Raw genomic sequence first — 20,680 nt, forward strand, 5'->3', positions numbered from 1 at the left:
AATTTCCCATAAATTCTGGCGAGCGGTGTACCGCGCGAAATATTGAAAAACATGGCAGGTCTGAGAGGTAGACGACAATTCAAGTTTGGTTCGCGTTTTCGTGTGGTAGATTGATAGTTTTAGCATCTATGAGTAGAAACACGATCGTGATGGATACATACTTATAAGATGGCAGAAAGTACAGTCACTACGAGGGCATTTTATGGGGACAATTCAAAGAGGTACCTGCACGTCACTTCGTCAGCTGTTGTGTTGATTTTCATTTACAACTACTACTAGTTTTTTTGATTTTCTGGCTGTAGAACGAATGAAGCTTGGCAACAAAAGATGAGTAAATTGGAGAGATGTGCCAGGGAATTCGGAGATCACCCGATTTTACTTAAACGTCAAAGGTACGCCCAACTTTTTTAGTATATTTGACAGAAATCATTACCACGTTTGAAATTATGCAAATGTTATTCATCGGTAAGAATCAAACATTTTGGGGAATGAAAATTTTCAACCCCCCTTCAAATTTTGCATGCGGTTAGGCACTCAGTGGGGATGCACAAAAATGCCCTTGTTAAAGGTTGCAGCACTCCTGTTGCCATGGTAACAATGACCGCTTGTTCGAGGCCTGGAGCCTCATTTTCATATAAAAAATATCGCAAAAGAAGTTTAAAATGTTTATTTGTCTATCTCAAGCTACATGCAACATTACAGATTGGTACTTCTATCATACATAGTGACATCATTCATCTTTACTTTTATGCATTCTATTTTCCCTTGGAGTGGATGTGAACACACCAATAGATTATTTATTTTGGTATAGTTTTGGTCACTTCTGCTGTAGGGTAAAACAGGGAAAACGTTTGTCTAAATTTCTCCAAAAGTACACCAATTCTGGAACTGAAACTATGCAGGTAGTTCATGGTTATAATAATTATTCTAGTTTTTAAATGTGTAAAAATCTCTGTGGGCCAGCCTCTACTTTTCATAGTGGTAATTCGCGAACGAAGCCAAAAATTAGATATTGCATAAATTGCCAATGTTTACATCTAATGTTCTCAAGAACAAATGTTTCACACAAATGAAAAGTGCAAGACTTTGAAAGAATGTTATCTTCTGAGCAATATCCTAAAGAGAGATCTTGCCTCTAGTTTTAATATTTAAAAACAATTGATCAACCCTCATGGAGGACTACCCGAGGTAACAACAATCATGTGTGTATCATCCAGATTCCAAGTACTGTATCTTCTTTCATGGGAATTTGTGCAATCCGAAATCCTCTGATGATACACCGATATACTTGTCTGTCATTTGAAACATGTTAAAGTTGGCTGATCTACACGAAACTATCTTAAGACCAATCATTTAACATAAACATGTACATTATCATGATGGCGTGATGCTGGATTTCTCCATGAAGTTTCCAGTTTCCATCAGGTTGCTCCAAGAAAGACAAGAAATGGACATTAATCGTTTCGATATTTCAGCAGATTTCCAAGCGTTCTGAAGTAAAAACAACCAAAAAAAAGAGAAGAAAACCTTATTTAACGTTCGTAAACATTGAGAGTGAGAGTATAAATCACAACTTGTCAGGGGTAGTAATACATGTAAAATCAAAATCAACCACTCATGCAAAAGCTATCACAAAGTGGAGATTTTGAAGTAAGTAAAACTTTATTTACACAGGGTAGCCCATTCAGCACAAGGCTGGTTTCCATAGGGGCCCTGTTTCTTAAAAATAAATTACATCAAAATTCTCAATTATTTTTATATATATAACTAGGATTTTAAAACTACATTAACAGCCTAAGACCACAAAGCCAAAACTCAGTTAGGACCTAAAATAGTAGATAAAATATCAAGTTAAGATAAAAAGAAATGTCTTGCTTGGCGGCAGAATGTTTGAATGTTTTCACTCTTCACAATGTTTAAAGGAAGTTTATGTAAAATTTTTGTGCCAGTAACAAGAAAGGTCCTTTTCCCAAAATTTTGTTTTACTTTTGGTAGGGATAGCCTCATGCTTTGCCTTGTGGAGTAGTTGTGAATATTCGAAAATCTGGTGAAATATGATGAAAAGTAACCAGGAACTAATGAGTGAAGACAGAGAAAAACAAGTTTAGCCTTGTGGTAATAGCGTCTACTGGAAAGATTTGGCCATTGCAGCTGCTCTATTGCTTAAGATGAGCAAGAGCATTGTGTAATAATCCATGCAGATCTATTTTTGTAAGCGCTGTAGTCGATCTATATCTTGCTGTGGAAGGTTGCTCCAGGCAATGTCACAGTAATCAAATAAGGGAAGAATTAAAGCATTAAGAACAAGTGTTGCTGCCTCCTTTGTGACAAAACTTCTAATACGGCCCAGAATACTAACTCTTGATGCCTTTTTTTTTATTTTCATAGTGAGCCTTGAACAACTCAGTATCAAAGTTTTCCTCCCTTTTCTTTTTTTGGTTGTTTTCAGAATGCATGGCAATCTGCTGAAATATTGAAAAATGTCAATTTTTCCTCTTCTTTGGAGCGACCTGATATAAACTTCATGGAGAAAGCCATTGTCACGCCATTGTGATAATGTACATGTTTATGACAAATGACGGGTGTTACGATAGTTTCGTGTAGATCAGCCAGCTTCAACATGACTTTGTTTCAAATGAAAGACAAGTATATAGGTGTATCGTCAAAGGATTTCGGATTGCTCAAATTCACATGAAAGAAGGTACGGTCCTCGGAATCTGGATGATATGTACACGATTTAAGTTACATGATTGTAGTTGCATTGGTTAGTCCTCCATGTAATATTTTTTTAAAATATTACTGCTAGAGGTGAGATTTCTCCTCGGGATATTGCTCAGAAGATAACATTCTTTCAAATTTTTGCACTTTTCATTTGTGTGAAATGTTTATTGTTGACAACATTTGATGTAAACACTGCCAATTTAGGCAATATCTGATTTTTGAGCTTCGTTTGCAAAATGCTACCATGAAAAGTAGTGGCCGGCCTGCAGAGATTTTTACACATTTAAAAACTAGAATATTATAACCAACTAGGTGCAAAGTTACGAATGATGCAGAGCGCTATTTATGCAATAGCGAAAATCAGACCTGAAAAAAATCAGGCCTGTATGGGATTCGAACCACTGACCTCTGCGATACTAGTGCAGCTAACAAGCCAACTGGGAGCAGGCTGTTAAGTTTATTCTTAATAAACCCGTGATGATAAATCAGATACAAATATGAACTTTCATATATTCAAATATGAACTTTCATATATTCAGATATGAACTTTCATATATTCAGATATGAACTTTCATATATTCATTGTATCTAAGTGCATAGTTTTCAGTTCCAGAATCAGTGTAGTTTTGTTTAGCTTTAGTTATTTATTTTTTGGCAAATGTTTCAACCACTTTTAGTATCTAATTGCTGAATAATTTTGACTGGATAATGACATTACTGCCATGTCCAAAATGTCCCTGTCTAGCATGTCAAACGTATTCTACTGTTTTAATAAAAAATGTTTTATTGCAATTTTCTATTAGTTTAAAAACATTTTCCTGAAGGCAATTTGCTTTTTTGTCATTGTTTTTTTATCCATGAACTGTGTACATAATACATAATACATAAGTATGGGGCTGTGCGGTGCGAAATCCTACCCTCGTGTCATCTTTAGTTACAAATGGTCCCTACACAATTCCAATTTACACCTTTGGCTTAAAAAAATTTAATATGTCACCAAATTAAGATGTACGATTATGCTAGAATTAATCAGTGAACCAAACAATTTAGATAAAGATAAAGATAAAAATGATCATATAAACCAGGAGTTTAATGGGAAATTTTTTTTATTAACTTTCATTAGGAAAGGGATGATAATGATTAGAAAACAACCTAGCATGCTCCGAATCTCACTAAAATGCCAGCGTGGACTTATATATTTCCTTCCTATTTACTTCCTTCTCCTCAAAATACATCACTCCAAGACCATGAGGTTGTGTGCAGGCAGAACCAATGTTGCATCGGGGTATTGGGGTCTAGTAGAGACCGCAAAAAAAAAAAGAAAGAAAAAAAAGCAGATCACAGCTGAAAACCATGTGTAAAACCATCAAAATGATTTAAATTTCCACATCCCTGTTATCAAAACCCTAATGCAGTGATCGAGACAAGAGAAATGGAAACCTAAACCTAATAGGAAAAACCGAAAACCATATCTGATACCAAATGCGAAACCCATTGGAATTTTTTGATAAAAACCCAAAACCATGTTAAAAGAAATGGAAAATGTGCAAACTGGAATGAGCACCAAAACCGAAAAGCAGATTTGTTTTCGGCTAAAAGCTGAAAACCAGTCTAAAAAATAGCCAAAACTGCAAGACCAGAAATCCCAATGCCCCTCCTCATTGTGATCTGAACTTTTTAAATCTCTTAGTTGCTGTTGAAGTTAGGCCTGTCCTCTGAGGTTTTATAGCTGCTGAATGTTTAATGTGTTACTAGTGGGTGTAATGGGTCTTTAGAAAAGACTGAATGTCTAATGTGTTTCTAGTGGGTGTAATGGGTGCGTTAGAAAAGACTTACTCTGTCACTTCCACTATGCTGCATGTTCAGCTTTACTCTTATCTTTGCTGGTAATTAAAATTACAACTCAGTTGTGAAGTTACGTCCCTAACATTGATGATGTTTTTTAGGATAGAGGACCCTCCACCTATCTTTGAAACTTTCCCACGACAACAGATGGCCTTTGATTACCTCGAGACTTGTCAAGAGGTAGGTGAGCTAAAGGTTTAAAAGTTTCTTTTAATTTCTTCTCATTTCTGGGAGTTGAGACACTTTTTAGCAAACGTAATATTATATATATACTTTTTTGTCACCTCAAAATTATAATTTTCTTAAAGCTTCCTTCAACTATTTAATTCACTGTGATTGGCAGGTCTAGGCCTAGTATCACTCAGAAAGGCAATTCTAATCCTCAAAGAAAAACATACCTGCAGTTTATAGAATCTCAATGGTTTACAAAACATCAGCTTCTCAAGATTTTAGAATAAGAATTCTCCTTTGACGAATTTGACGTAGCTGTTCCTAACAAACACCAAGGCAGACAATCATTAGTGAAGGTTTACAGTTTACCTCTCATCTTAGAACATTAATTTCTTTCTGTGCCTCAACCATTCCATAATTTATTCAGCAGAGTTACTTCACCTAAATTTTTATTTGTTTCTGGAAGAATGTCTTGCAATGCAAGTGAAGTAACTGGGTATTTACCTTTTAATTAGGAATAGCTGTTTTTTGGATTTGTTTTTCTCTTTCTACGGTCACTGTACTTTGGGTTCATTCTCACCATAAAGCAAAACTAGTTCAAGGATAGGAAGTAACGAAATACTGTAACTAATAGCACATTTTATAGTGAAATTTAATTTTTTTACTGGATAGGATGTTCATGTGTTTGCCAAAGAGAAAGACTGTGATGGAAAACGTGGCTATATTGTTGCAACTTTGCCATATTTTTGGTACAAATACACAAGGTCAGGTATCACATTTATTTTACTGCAGTTCTTAGCAATCTTCAAAAAATGCACTAATGGGTGGATCCAGGGTTTTTCTCAAGACACAGTGGGACAAGTAACAAATGACCCAGCTGATGTCTGCACTGACAAAAAGAAGGGCTACTGCTTGAAACAGCCATGCTAAACTACCATTCTCAAGGCATCAGACATACATTTTTCAATCCTGTCTCATGTTTTTCTCCAACACAAACAAACTGCTGAGTTTTCTTATACAGGTGTAAGAAAAGTGCAGGTCATCTTAGAGGGATGGGGTGCACATCTCCTGCATCCCTGCCCTGGATCTCTCCCCTACAAGGCATGGTATATTTAAAACTTCTGGCAGTGCAACAGCTTGGTGGGAAGGGTAGGTGAAGCTGACCAAAGAAGAGTTCAACTGACCTTTATACAGATCTTAAATTCAAAATGACCAAATAGCTCGAAATGAAGAAAGTTGATGCAAGTGCAAAAAAACAAACACACAAATGAACAGACAAACAAAAACCTTATTCTTTCCTTGTCATTCCTGATATTTCTATTTTCAACTTGGTAGGATATGTTCACCAGAGGACAGAAATTATTATGAAGTTATACCAGAAGGTACTCTTAAATCTGTGTATGATTTAATTGTTTAAACTGTCATTCCTGGGGAGCATTAAACCCTAGCCTGAACTGTTATTCCTGGGGAGTATTAAACCCTAGCCTGATCTGTCATTCCTGGAGAGCATTAAACCCTAGCCTGATCTGTTATTCCTGGGGAGCATTAAACCCTAGCCTGATCTGTCATTCCTGGGGAGCATTAAACCCTAGTCTGATCTGTCATTCCTGTGGAGCATTAAACCCTAGCCTGATCTTTTATTCCTGGGGAGCACTAAACCCTAGCCTGATCTGTCATTCCTGGGGAGCATTAAACCCTAGCCTGATCTGTCATTCCTGGGGAGCATTAAACCCTAGCCTAATCTGTCATTCCTGGAGAGCATTAAACCCTAGCCTGATCTGTCATTCCTGGAGAGCATTAAACCCTAGCCTGATCTGTCATTCCTGGAGAGCATTAAACTCTAGCCTGATCAGTCGTTCCTGGTGAGCATTAAACCCCAGCCTGATCTGTCATTCCTGGGGAGCATTAAACCCTAGCCTGATCTCTCATTCCTGGGGAGCACTAAACCCTAGCCTGATCTTTCTGTCCTGGGGAGCATTAAACCGTAGCCTGATCTGTCATTCCTGGGGAGCATTAAACCCTAGCCTGATCTGTCTGTCCTGGGGAGCATTAAACCCTAGCCTGATCTGCCATTCCTGGGGAGCACTAAACCCTAGCCTGATCTTTCTGTCCTGGGGAGCATTAAACCCTAGCCTGATCTGTCATTCCTGGGGAGCATTAAACTCTAGCCTGATCTGTCTGTCCTGGGAAGCATTAAACCCTAGCCTGATCTGCCATTCCTGGGGAGCACTAAACCCTAGCCTGATCTTTCTGTCCTGGGGAGCATTAAACCCTAGCCTGATCTGTCATTCCTGGGGAGCATTAAACCCTAGCCTGATCTGTCTGTCCTGGGGAGCATTAAACTTTAGCCTGATCTGTCATTCCTGGGGAGCATTAAACCCTAGCCTGATCTTTTATTCCTGGGGAGCATTAAACCCTAGCCTGATCTGTCATTCCTGGGGAGCATTAAACCCTAGCCTGATCTATCTGTCCTGAGGAGCATTAAACCCTAGCCTGATCTTTTATTCCTGGGGAGCATTAAACCCTAGCCTGATCTGTCATTCCTGGGGAGCATTAAACCCTAGCCTGATCTGTCATTCCTGTGGAGCATTAAACCCTAGCCTGATCTGTCATTCCTGGGGAGCATTAAACCCTAGCCTGATCTGTCATTCCTGGAGAGCATTAAACCCTAGCCTGATCTGTCATTCCTGGGGAGCATTAAACCCCAGCCTGATCTGTCATTCCTGGGGAGCATTAAACCCTAGCCTGATCTTTCTGTCCTGGGGAGCATTAAACCGTAGCCTGATCTGTCATTCCTGGGGAGCATTAAACCCCAGCCTGATCTGTCATTCCTGGGGAGCACTAAACCCTAGCCTGATCTTTCTGTCCTGGGGAGCATTAAACCGTAGCCTGATCTGTCATTCCTGGGGAGCATTAAACCCTAGCCTGATCTGTCATCCCTGGGGAGCATTAAACCCTAGCCTGATCTGTTATTCCTGAGGAGCATTAAACCCTAGCCTGATCTTTCTGTCCTGGGGAGCATTAAACCCTAGCCTGATCTGTTATTCCTGGGGAGCATTAAACCCTAGCCTGATCTGTCATTCCTGTGGAGCATTAAACCCTAGCCTGATCTGTCATTCCTGGGCAGCATTAAACCCTAGCCTGATCTGTCATTCCTGAGGAACATTAAACCCTAGCCTGATCTTTCATTCCTGGGGAGCATGAAATGGAGGACATATTATGGAATGAATATGAATTCTTTTTTCTTATTCAGTATGTTTGTCACCACCTGAAAAACATTTATGGTGTTGATTGTAACAGGAAATATAATATTGATTTGGATTCAAGGTTAGTGTCTAGTAATGAATGGTTCTTTCCATGCAAATGCATGATTCAGATAAGATTTTTTATTATCCTTGTGAACTGCTGTTACTATTTTCTATGATATACTGGTGATTAAAAAATGGTAATTGATCAACTTAGTTGCTCTCTTCAGTGCAAGTGAAAGTATTCCTGAGGTCTAACATACTTGGGATTCCAACAATTTTAATGAGAATTATCACTTTAAAAATATAGAGATACTTTATTCCAGAGCCTGGTTTGGTCTTTTCAGATGTTTCAAAGAGAAATGCACCTCTTTCATTCAGTGCGTCATGCTGAAGTACAACCATGTTGTTCATGTATCAACAGTTTTTTCCTCTTTGTTTTAAGGTTTTGGCCTCCTTTTGTTGTTTCAATAGCTTCTCTCATTTTCGTCTTTGACTTTGGCCACTGCTGTTGTTCAGCTAAGATGATAAAGTAACATTGTCAGAGGAAATTTAGGTCACAATGACCCAAGCAAACCCTCACCTTAACATGGTATCTCTTTACCTATAATTTATTCACATTGCCAAAATCGCAGGAGAACTTCATTCCTAAATAATAATTTTGATCCGTTGATCTATATAATTACTCTGTAATCCCCTGAGTCATTAACAAGTAAATTGTTGTTGATTTGTTTTCAGTACTTCCTCTAAGTTTTCGAGACATCTGATCTTCCACTTACCTGGTGCTGTATTTAAAGATAACATTCATGCTGGTAAAATGCGGTTGTTTGTGGCACAGAAAATATTTACTCTATTATGCTACTTAAAGTAACTCAGAGTCGGCAATTCTGCAGATAATTTGAAGGATTGAGGATTTCTTGCTGTTGTCTTGTTTTGTAGTGGAAGAATTTTAAGGTCTTCATTAGCCTTCAGAAAATGGATTTTCTCTGACTGCCTAATTCTTCTGCTTAATTTTTGTGGCCTTAGCTATGTTTAATCCAGACATGAAGTTGTTGTGTATAATACTGTATTACTCAATTGAGACAATTTTTGATTTTGATCAAGAACTCTGATTTTCAGGAAACTTTGTCTGACACATTTTCACATTACTGGAAAGGAAGCTCAGAGTTGGTTCTGAGTTTTCTGCAAACAAAGATGTGGGTTCTGACTCTTATCAACCAACATGGCCAAAGAGTGAGGTCTTGACTGGAAATGGCTCTGTCCACACATCTGAAATTAATGCAAAAATACAAGAAGAGACACAACATGAAACCTTTACTTCAGGTGCAGTTTTGGACTGATTGTGTAGTGTTTGCAAAGTGAGTTTTATTATAATATTATTGATGTTCGGTATAAAGTATGGGTTAAATTCATCACACTGAAACAGAGAATTTGCACTGTGACCATTACGGCTCCTCATTACCTGAGCTTTTCCAGGTTTCTGTAGCTAGTCCTTGGAAGGTAAAGCACTGCTGTCAAATGGCAAGTGTGTACATTGGGATTAATTTTTGGCTGCTTGTTCACCAATTTTCTGCCCAAATTTCAACGGAAAATATAAGAAACAACCAGTGTCTCCCAAAATAAGCAAATGGAATTTGAAGCATTTTCAGAAAATTAATTTTTAAAAGGAAACAAAAGTAAGGAAAAGAAAACACTTTCAAGAGACTTCAAACACAAAGATTAGTTAGGTGAGGGTTTCCTTTACATTTACTATTGTATTTTGAGGTTTACCAAACAAAAAAATTATTCATTAAATTTTGTAAAATACAGTGACTTATTGGCTTGTGTGGTTTTTTGTAGTTAGTGCCGTGAGATAACTTGACTCTGACAGCCTTAAAGTATGCCACCTAGTCATTACAATGTTGGCATAGATATTTGACTGATGTGTTGGCAGGTAATCTTCATCACTTGGCTGAGTTTTCTGATGACCTCTTCTACCCCGAAGTGGAGAGAGTCGCTGTTCTCGTCTGGAGCACATGCACAAAAAAGAAAAAATCAATTTTGTTGTGAAGCTAAATTCACAAAGTAATTGTAGCACTTTCATTTGCCTTTGTAGTTAACCTGCAAGAACTAAGAGAACTTATTGTGAAGGATGGAAAAGGTGAATTGGGGATTTTCTGTGACCAAGGTGTGTTTAATAATAAGAAAGTAAAATCAGAAGCCAATACATGTAAATGTTGCATTGATCTTGTGCAGACGAGAAAATTGTCACTTGCTGACTTCACTAGTTTTAACTTTCAGGGGTTTATACAAGAAATAGAAACTTTCGAATTTTCAAGTCAACAAAGATAGGAAAAGATTCTCATCTGGTTTTCTCCAGACAGAACACCTATAAGGTATGTAATGAAGGAATTCCTGTTGTGCCTTTATTATTAACACATGTCAGATGGAGAGAGTTTGACCACATTTTTCGTGTCTTGTTTGTCACGTAACAGCCTAGCTTCAAAAATGTGAAAGGAAGTTTCTCCAAAGATTCTGAGTACTTGCTATTTCTTGATTCACTAGTATCCAATGTCAGGTGAGCACAGAACTTGTTTGACAAGTGGGATGACAAATTTGAGTCTTCAACCGGTGTAACTTTTTTAAAAATTCATTCAATCTATAATTAGTGCTTCTTTCTGTTTTGTAATCCTTTTCAAACAGTATGCAAGTGGGAGGAAAAGATGTCAGCGTATTAACATGTGGCAGCTGTGAGAAATCTTGCAAAAGATCTTCTCGAATGGATGCATGCGATTCAAGTATGTTTTGTAGTTACTTGCTTATCAAGAATATTTGTAAAGACGTAACGTTGAGTAAATATGGCCCTGTAGTAATTTTCTGCCGATGGGAAGATTTAAGAGAAGTCAGGGAGAGGTTTGCCAGGGTTCTGGCTCTCAGTATTGGTGCTTAACCCCCTTGCAGACCGATCGCCATCTCGCGTTGCTCAAGTCCTTATTTTCCTGCAGGCAAAGAAACCCTGGCATTGAAGCGTTTGACAAGGACTTTCTTGCTGGTCATTTGGCCCATTTGGACTGACAGTTAGGTGACGATCAAAGGACATTTAGCCGACAGTGATCAGACAGTTAGCCGACAATCAAACAACAGTTAGCTGAAAGTTGACGGACTGTTAGCCCATTGTTGACCTATGTGTTAGTTGGAGCAGATTCTATACCTCTCCTGTGGTCTCTTTTTTTTTTTTTTTAGTGATGTTAAAGAAAGTTGATCACAAGAAGGAAGTTTGTCTTTACTTAAATTCTTCTCCTTGTTGCTAGGTTCGCTTTCTCAGCATGGATACGAACACTCCCCTTATCCTGAAATTGACAACTTTATCTTAAGTGTTCTCACCAAGGGTGGAGTACAGGGTCAAATCAGGAGATGGGTTTATTTTCCACAAGGTACCGTCTTAGACAGAAGCTTTTACATATAAAAAATATTTATATATATTACTGATTATACATTTACAGGAAAAAACGAGCGATATAATATCCCGACGTTTCGGCGACTTCATGACGCCATTATCAAGGGTACTTGATAATGGCGTCATGAAGTCGCCGAAACGTCGGGATATTATATCGCTCGTTTTTACCTTTCTATGTATTACTAGATCTTTGTTAATATGGATTATACGTTTGTCAATAAAAGAGTCATCTTTAGGAATTGAAGTCGCAATCAGTTCTACTTTTTCCATTGAATGCTCTTACAAGCGAGTCACAGATCACTTGTTTGTGAGCCAAGCAATAAAGTAGGTTATTACAAAGACAATTAGAGGCAAACATGCGCGATTGGTTGAACAACAATCTCGAAACTACATTTTGTCTAAACCGAGCCTTCAAAAAAGCCTCTAAGTCTCAGAGACAGTTCCTCTCTTTCATTTTTTTCTTTTTGTCTTTAAGTATTGACTGGTACTGTTTATTTTTAGCTTGATATGGGATGATGCTACTGGATCACTGATCTCTAAAGCATTAGAACATATAGGAACATTATATCAATATTTATGTTGTGCATACATTCAGTTCAGTCTGAGGCGTGCCTCTGGACAAGGAATGTAAGGAACAGGAGATCAGCTGTTCCTTCAAATTCAGTGAATCAGGCTGTGATGAGTGCAGAGAATTTCTAGAGATAAGGTCTAAACAAACAAATTTCTTTTTATTCAACAGGAAAGTTAATCACTTATGATGTTATTAATAACCGTTGGTGTGAAAACATCGGAAGAGCGCACAAGAGTAATAACGTGATGTAAGCCATTAAGCCACTCTTTCAGTAATGATTAACAGGCAGATTCTGTTTCCGTGCATCTGTTCAGTAATAGATCACAGGTAACGTCAAAATGTGGTAAGAACATAGAGTCTTTCCACATTTGAACGTCTTCTGTGATCTATAACTGTACAGACCTTCTGCAACACGAACTATATTTGTTTTATATTGTTAGAGAGCAAATAATGTAAATGGTGACATCATCTATGCGTCTGTCCTCTAATAGATCATAAGTAAGAACCAATCAGAATGCACGTGTTATTCAGCTTATCCTATAAAGTGCATGTATTTCTTTGCCTTACAATGTGTTTACTTCCGGTTTGGATCACGACGATTCTACTGCATGGTGCTTATGTTGTTCTATCCAAACTCCCTTGAAAGAAAATGAGGTTAATAAACAAAATATCGTCCATGAATTATGAGAAAGGTGAATCAATGATTATGGAAAATACACCAATACGCAGTTAATTTTTTTATACTAGGATTGTGGCAGACTTGAGACTTGGTGTTTACTACCAGAAATGCCACGACCCCGAGTGTAGAGGGATTGACTATCGTTCCCCTGGTATGTTCTGGATGCCGAAAACACATCATTTTTTAGGATTTGTCGGGGAGCAGACTTAAAAATCGAGAATGCGGAAGAACGATTCATGGAGAGTTCTCGCGCAGATTCCAATTGAAATGCAAAGTATGGCAGGGTTTTTTCCAGGAACTGGAGAAGTAACCTTCAGTTTCTATCTACCTACCTATCTAATCTATCTATCTATCTATCTATTTATCTATCTATCTACCTATCTATCTGTCTAATCTATCTATCTAACCTATCCATCTATCTAATCTATCTATCTATCTATCTATTTATCTATCTATCTACCTATCTATCTATCTAATCTATCTATCTAACCTATCTATCTATCTAATCTATCTAATCTATCTACCTTCCTATCTAATCTATCTAATCTATCTACCTTCCTATCTAATCTATCTAATCTATCTATCTATCTATATTCAAATCTTTACCAGCATCATTCTAGCTTTTTACAGTCCTTCAAAAAGATAGTCAAGAGACGCTCACTCTTAAAATTATAAGAAAGGTGTGTATTTTTGCGAAAAACTTTCCAGACTTTGCAAAACTATGGAAATAAAGATGGAGCCTTAAAAAAATAATCGGGGAGAAGTCTGGAGTCTATTCCTAACGGCGGGAAGTGCTTAACTAAATTTCACATTCATGCATTAATTACCCAAACATTGGGAAAGCTTTATCGGTTGCGCTATTTGTGGAAGCATTGAGGGGATAAAAGACTTTCTACCAAATAAACTAGTCATAGCCTATTGTCGTATGTTCAAAAAAAGCAATTTGCAAACCATTTATCGTGTGGTTACTTTCAGAACAGCCTATACCACAGGAAATCAATCCGTTGTCAAGTTGTGAGGTAATTGAATAATCACTCTCCTGTGTAAAAAAATTGAATACGATTCATGAAGTGTAGTTTACGCTGATTAATCCCATAGCTCTTTTGTTAATTCATTTAAAAATCTTTCAAAACTGTCTATTTTCGTTTTTCAGTTTGACGAGTTTTTAACTAATGATTTTGATGACCAAGAGCTTTGTAAGTTGTTATCTGAATGCGAGCAGAGGCTAAATGATTCTAGGAATGATCAAGTGGAAGAAATGCTAAATACAAACGAGAACAACATGAACGAAGATTGTGTCCCAAGAAATAAACAAGATGTAATGTAATTTGACAATAGTGGTTGTGTTACGCAACCTAAAGTTGGTGATTGTGACTTCGGTAATGACTTGGACGATGCATTACTGCTTGAGCTTCAGATTCCACACCACGGTTGGGATAGCGAGGGTGCAGTTTCACATAAAAGAAGCCTTAGGGATCACAACAACCATACGTTACAATCTTGTCACGATAATGAGAATTATACAAATCAAATATGGAAGTTATCAGACGAGGGAAGCAAGAAAACCAAAATAAATAAAACGGCTGGAATTGACCTCTCACCAAATTATGCGATTTGTCAGGATGAAACAGAAGGCAGGATGAGTGGAAAATATATGTGTGGTGGGGTATTACTTGAGGATTATTGCGTTGATAATGCAAGGGAAAAGTTTTTATCAAAAGAGGAAGTTTCTGAGTGGTTGGATGAAGAATCTCTTGGTGATTTAGAGTTGTCCATGGCTGCGGAGGAGGCCGAAAGTACTGCTTCACTCAAATGTATCCTACTAGTTTAGCACACTTTTTTTTTTTTTTTCTGATTTCAAAGTCAGTTTCGAGAAGTGTTGTCTAACTACATAAATGAGTGGTAAACGATGTAGCGCTGAGATATCTCAGTTCTCAAATATGTGATCAGCTGGTTTTAACGGAAAAGAAAGCTTTGAAAAAGAGAGGCTTTCAAAAGAAGCTGTAAGAACCTGAATAAAAAAACTTTAAAAAAGAAGTTTAAAAATCACTCGCCCTCGTCTTTTCTTACATTCCCAGTTATTTAATTATGTTTTAGAGCCCGGAAAAAAGTTTTCATTGCTCTTATGACATAACTAGTTGTCACCGATCAAATGCGGGCCCCTTTACTAGAGCATCCCCTTGGAAACCGAATTGACCAATCAGAAGATGCGTACTATGTTCATTTATGTTAGCCTCGTATAAAAAATATGGCCGGTTCAAGGTGTTCAGTTGGTAAAAGGAAACGTGTTATTAAACTGTGCGACAGTAGTAGGGGAGTACAAAAACAAGGGAGGATTGGGTTGCTGTCGCTGATCTTACCTTTTATCTCCTTTCCTCCTCCCCCCTCCCGAAAAGAAAAATGACCATGATATCCGGCAGTTGGGTCGGGCATTAGTACATATTTTGGCCCACAAGAGGCGATGTTGAAGCTTTGAATTGATCGAGGCATAACATCTGTTGTCCAAGTGTGATTTCAAAAACTTTTAAGTGTAAATCATGTTTTTGTTATTGTAGTTGTTAGCAATGAGATGTAAACTGTGTTGTCATTTTCTCTTTCGTGATCACAGTGTCGCATCTTGCCTAATAATGGTAATGGAAGTGGAGTGCAAATTGGTCCCAAATCATACATGGGATTTCAAAATCTGTGTTGAATATGTTTGGACGTAAGGCAAGAAAACTGGGTCTAGTTCATAAACTCGGCTAACTTCTTCAGTATAATTTAGAATAAAAGACTTAAAATCTATCTCCATGGCGACATCATACCTCAAAATGATCAATTCAATTTTCCTAAATTTGCTGGATTTACTGTATTGTTTCTATTGATATGTTTTCTAAATTACTGTAAAAACCCTTAAGAAGCCCCTCTTGGATAAAATGTTAATGGTTTTTTTTTTCGTTGTCAAACTGTAATAAGCTGGTGACTCACGCCATGTAAAATTGACAAAACCTTTTATGTTTATAGAAATGCAAAACTAGCTAAAGGCACAATTGCTGACGTTATGACAGATGTTTGAGGATGTCGTCCATAGTGACTTCAAATGAATGGAAAACTCACTCATAAGAATGTATTTTTAAAATAATGATCTGGAAAAGCCGTATGCAGCCTGCTTTTTGTGTATGACTTCATTGCTGTCAGTTTTAAGGCACTCGGATCTGAATCGAAGTGAGGGTGCAGCGAAAATATATCTCAGGTATTTATTTCTTTTTAATATTTAAAATGTACAAAGAAAGATAAGATCAAATGACAGTGAATTATGATATCTAAAAAACCGAGTGAAGGATGATATTTCAATTCCACAGGAAAAAAGAAACATTTTTTGCGTCCTTGGAATTCAAACATGACAATTATTTATTACTACCTCTCCATTTTTTCGTTTGAAGGGCTGATAGAGAAATTCGTAGTTACTCAGGCCTGTCCTCAAAAACTTCGCCCAATCCTCAGAAAAGGAATCGAAGTTCAGAAATTTTAAAACTGGTTAACGCTGTTTCCTATTTTACGTTTTTGGTGGTTACTTAGAATTTGTTCGCAGGGATAATAACAACAATATGTCCACATTTTTTATACAGTGAATTGTTTACCGCGACACGTTCTTTCTGGCGCTCGAATAAAGCAGAAATATCGTAGAAGAATAAGACAACTTTGAAGATTACATCAATGGAGAAAATGTAATTGCAAGGTAGGGGAGAAATTTCTGTTTTCAAGAATTTCTTTACCAACCTTCGTTTCCGGTTTAGGGACAATTTCATAATATTGTGACAACATGAATCGTTCTTATTCAGTTGTCAAATGTGCTGAATTATGGTTAAGAGAAGTTCCCGTTAAAGCTTCAGTTATGCACAGCAGTCTCTTTAAAAATTGATATAATACATGACGATTATGATATGGCTACATTTTATCATTTTTAACTTCTTTGTGAGAAAGACAGACTCGGCATATGAGACCTGTCGTGTATTATGAGATTCCACAAACATACAATGCGCTTCACCTGGATAAAATGCATTATGCATTACTTTACTTTATTATCCAAATCTTCTTCGTGAGTACAAATAACACGCGAGACGAGTACAAATCACGCGATATTCTTACTCCAGAAATACCCGCGAAATTCGCTCGCACTGAAATAACAATTTGGCTTGTTGGATAGTAAATCTCTTATCAAACGTTTTGTTGTGTAGTATCGCTGAGTATTTTTACTCCTTGTTTGTATTTTGACTCGTCCTACAGGCTCGTTAAAATACGGCACAACTCGTTAAAATACTCAGCGATATTACACAACAAAACGTCTAATAAGATGTATTTATTATCCAAATGTGCTTCTTAGAGTACAAATGATGCGCGAGACGAATACAAATATCACGCTATATTTGTACTCCAGAAATATCCGCGAAATTCGCACGAACTGTAACAATAATTTGGCGTGTTGGATAATAAATCTCTCGCCCTACGGTCTCGTCAAAATACGGCACAATTCGTAAAAACACTCAGCAATACTACACAACAAAACTTCTGATGAGATATATATATTTGAGTATATTCTGAAACTCTACTCGATCTTCAAACCTCCCCTCAGCCCATCCGCAGAAAACAGGAAGATGTTGTCGAAAAGGACCTTCTGGCCTTTCATTATTGCTTTCTGTAAGCACTGTTCTCTTTATCTAATGGAGTATCAAGTTAAGAGACTAAATGTGTTATTTAAACCTATTCAATAGGACTGGAATTAGTTAATTTTAGACACTCGGTTTTTGTTCTCACCAAAATAGCCCCCATGTTAATTCCTTAAATATCCAGGCCTGCATTAAATAACTCGCCAGAAAGTAAGTGACACGCGCACGGGAGACACACTGTGGATAACCCCGGCTGGAGAACATTAAGAAAATAGAGTTACGGCTCCTTGCTAAATTACGAGAAAACACAGCACTCAAGTTGATTTCCGCTTCTCTCTCGAGTCTGATTGGTTATGTTAGCAGCAGATCACGACCATGCTTGTGTCGTAATTTATGCGGCGCCTGAAGTCAACAAAAAAAATGCATTAGCGGTTTTTTTGTTTCAATTTTTGCCTACATTATACTGAAAAACGATCATTTCCAAAATTTTTCAAAACAGAAAAAGGGCCCCATTCACTGCGCTCAGAATCTTTAACTTTTCACTTTTGTTGTTTGGCATCAAACGCGCGCTCTCGTAGTCATGTTATTTACATTTTATACGAGAACTGTCTGTCCAAAAGGTACTTGATTAAAAATTTCATTCATCAAATTTTGATAGCAAACTGAAACAATAAAAGAAATAAAGTGTGTATCTTACGAATTGAAATATCTTAAATATCTTAATAACGATAGACAAGAGCTTCGGATGCCGGCTACGATATCTTCTCGCTTTTAATTTTTTTCTTTTTTTTTGTGCACTCAGCAAGAATCTTAAATATACTTTGGCTGCTTAATTTCAAAACCAGGTGGTTTTAAGACATTTAGATTTATCTGAATATTTACCAGTTAGGTTTCAGTGAGTAGTCCGTCTGAGTTACGTTGGCCAATTTCTCAATCGTTTAATATAATGGTCTCCAAATGTTGACCGTGGACTTCTCCAAAGCCATTTAAAATTATTTTCTAACCGCAGGAAAGTTCGAAATTTCGAAATTTGCAAAGGTTACTTTAAAATCTGAGCATTCAAACTCCTAATTTGTGGAGAACAACAAAAAGGAAGTATTTGTGCGGTCAGCAGTCTTTTCAAGGAAGGAGAGCGGTTGATAATCGACCCACGCAGCGCGTCATTGCCGGTCTAAGTCACGCGACCCTTTAAGTTAAGTCACGGTGACTGCAATGCAAATGAAAAATTTTTGGTCGAGCAAGACTTAATGCTTCCTGAGAGCTCCACATCAATGCGACCAAAGTTCTCTTCTGTGTGATGCCATTTCCCTACGTTCTTCTTAGTAGCGTCCATAGACATAACCAAACATATATAGCTTAGCTTTTAATAACCCCTCACATCAGTATACATATTCTCCATGTTCTTCTCCATACATTTCTTAAGGTGGTGACAAGGAGAATTTGTTTAACAATCAAAGGTGTACATGTCTTTAGCTGGTGATCATTTCCTTTATTCTCGTGACCTTCATGTTTGATTCAGGGCTGACAGTGTAAGGAGAAATTAGGGTTCATCAAAAAGTCATATTGAGCATTCCCTGAAACGACTCTAACAAAAGCTTCCTCCCTCATTTTTCTATCTTTTTCTCTTGATTTTATAAGCAGCTGGGTTAATTGCGGAAGTATGCCTTCAGAGAGTCGACCCACGGTTTCGCTCAAGCCTACTTTTGCAAGCTCCAAAAGGGCATTATGTAGAACTGAATTTCACCTTGAAGACTTCAAATGAAATACCGTGCTTTGATGATAATATGTACCTTGAGTTTCGAGATGGATACGACGAGTATGCCAATCTTCTTGGAAGATTTTGTGGAAGAAACATTTCCGGTATTGTGCGATCAAGCGGACAGAACTTGTGGTTGAGAAAATCAGATAACTCCAATTACCTTTTCAGAGGTTCATACAGAAACAAGACTACTAATACAAAAGGCAAGTATTGAGATAATGAAATCAGCGCCTGACAGCCATTTTATATATATTGAGAGTGGTCATTGCCTTTGCTCCTCAGACTCAAATACTTCTGTGATGGCTGAGTATTACTTTTTCTTATCCTTCAGTCAAACCCAACTTGGATAAAGTGCTCAAGACTCAGTATGTGCTTTTCAACCATAATCAATCCCTCTGGTGTCCAGCACAGGGTGCACCGTCTCCAGTCATTGTTTGGAGAAAGAACGGCACATTCGTACAGAACAGTACAAGTGTACTGTATCGGCTGACCATCACTGGAGAAAACAGCGACAAGTACAGCTGTGAAGTGAACACACAGGATGGTTTTGACAAAAAAGAAATCCGTCTTGTCATCGAAAGTAGGTTTTAATTATGAAAATTTGATTCTTAACTGAATCAGGTCAGGGGAAGATATAGTGAACATTTGCAAGTTTCTATACTTCTAACCTTTAAGACTGTAACCATAGTTTTATTGACCTATCAAAATTTCTTTTTGCCTTGCTCTGGATTAATATTGAGTTTTCGCGAGATGACTTGAAGGTACCAACCTTATTAAAGGACTCAAATACACTCTTTAGCAACTCCAACCAAATAAACTAAAATCCCTTCAATAACTTGCATCAAACAATACAATAGTAAAAGTATATCTTATTTTTTTATATTCTAGGGTGCCCAGATCGCTGCCAATGTACCACTGCAGTTGGAATTATGCGCTCAGTTACACGCGTTGAATGTGGGGAAAAATATATACAGTCAGTTCCACAGCACTTGCCCTTTTCTACAGCGAAATTGTAAGCATTTCAACTCTTCGTTTCAAGAAGGGGTGATGAAGGAGGGGTGGGGGGGGGGGGCGGACAGAGAGGAAATATACAACAACAGGACAAGATGTGAAACACTCGACCTCACTCAATGATACATCCTCCTTTCAGGGACTTGAGAGACAACCAGATAGAGGAGCTACCACCTGGAGTCTTCGATAACAACCCAGAATTGACCATATTGTAAGTACATGATAGTTATGCATACCTGTATGTTGATATTGACGCGCAGTGAGTTACGAATTATCTAATTTCTCACTTGTTGTGGGTGTAGTCAGCTATGAGCTAAGGCAATGGAACAAGGTGCGGTGGTTAATTGATTGGTTTTGATAAATAGATGGGAGTAACCTCGCCTCATTAAATTATCTGAAAATTTTTAAAAAAAAGGCTACCACCGGATGTTGGTGGCCTTCGCTCTAACAATTTCACTTTCTATCTGTACCTAGTTCTTTTGTTTTCGTATTTGTTTTATTTTCATGTGTCAGATACCCTGCGCAGATATTGTGATAGAATAAGAGAGGAAAAAAACGAAAGTTGATCGTCCTTGCAAGCTTTCTCTCTATAATTG

At 37.5% G+C, this 20,680-nt stretch overlaps 1 long non-coding RNA gene and 1 pseudogene across 2 annotated transcripts; both read left to right on the forward strand.

The window, feature by feature from the left end:
• The first annotated feature begins 42 nt into the window (after positions 1 to 42).
• Positions 43 to 14,717, forward strand: LOC148742976 (DNA-directed primase/polymerase protein-like; annotated as a pseudogene). The gene is made up of 17 exons (XR_016001532.1): positions 43 to 221; positions 303 to 392; positions 4,668 to 4,746; positions 5,410 to 5,501; positions 6,073 to 6,157; positions 7,937 to 8,064; positions 8,721 to 8,794; positions 9,102 to 9,305; positions 10,078 to 10,149; positions 10,263 to 10,357; positions 10,457 to 10,539; positions 10,665 to 10,759; positions 11,273 to 11,395; positions 12,158 to 12,236; positions 12,737 to 12,819; positions 13,644 to 13,687; positions 13,822 to 14,717. The product of XR_016001532.1 is annotated as a DNA-directed primase/polymerase protein-like (transcript).
• Positions 14,718 to 18,747: 4,030 nt separating this feature from the next.
• LOC148742977 (uncharacterized) lies at positions 18,748 to 20,338 on the forward strand. Its single transcript, XR_015995979.1, has 3 exons — positions 18,748 to 19,653; positions 19,962 to 20,085; positions 20,224 to 20,338. It is a non-coding gene; the product is annotated as an uncharacterized LOC148742977 (long non-coding RNA).
• The last annotated feature ends 342 nt before the right edge of the window (positions 20,339 to 20,680 follow it).

This window comes from Stylophora pistillata, chromosome 1 (assembly GCF_964205215.1).
Source record: "Stylophora pistillata chromosome 1, jaStyPist1.2, whole genome shotgun sequence".
NCBI classification, from domain to species: Eukaryota; Metazoa; Cnidaria; class Anthozoa; order Scleractinia; family Pocilloporidae; genus Stylophora; species Stylophora pistillata.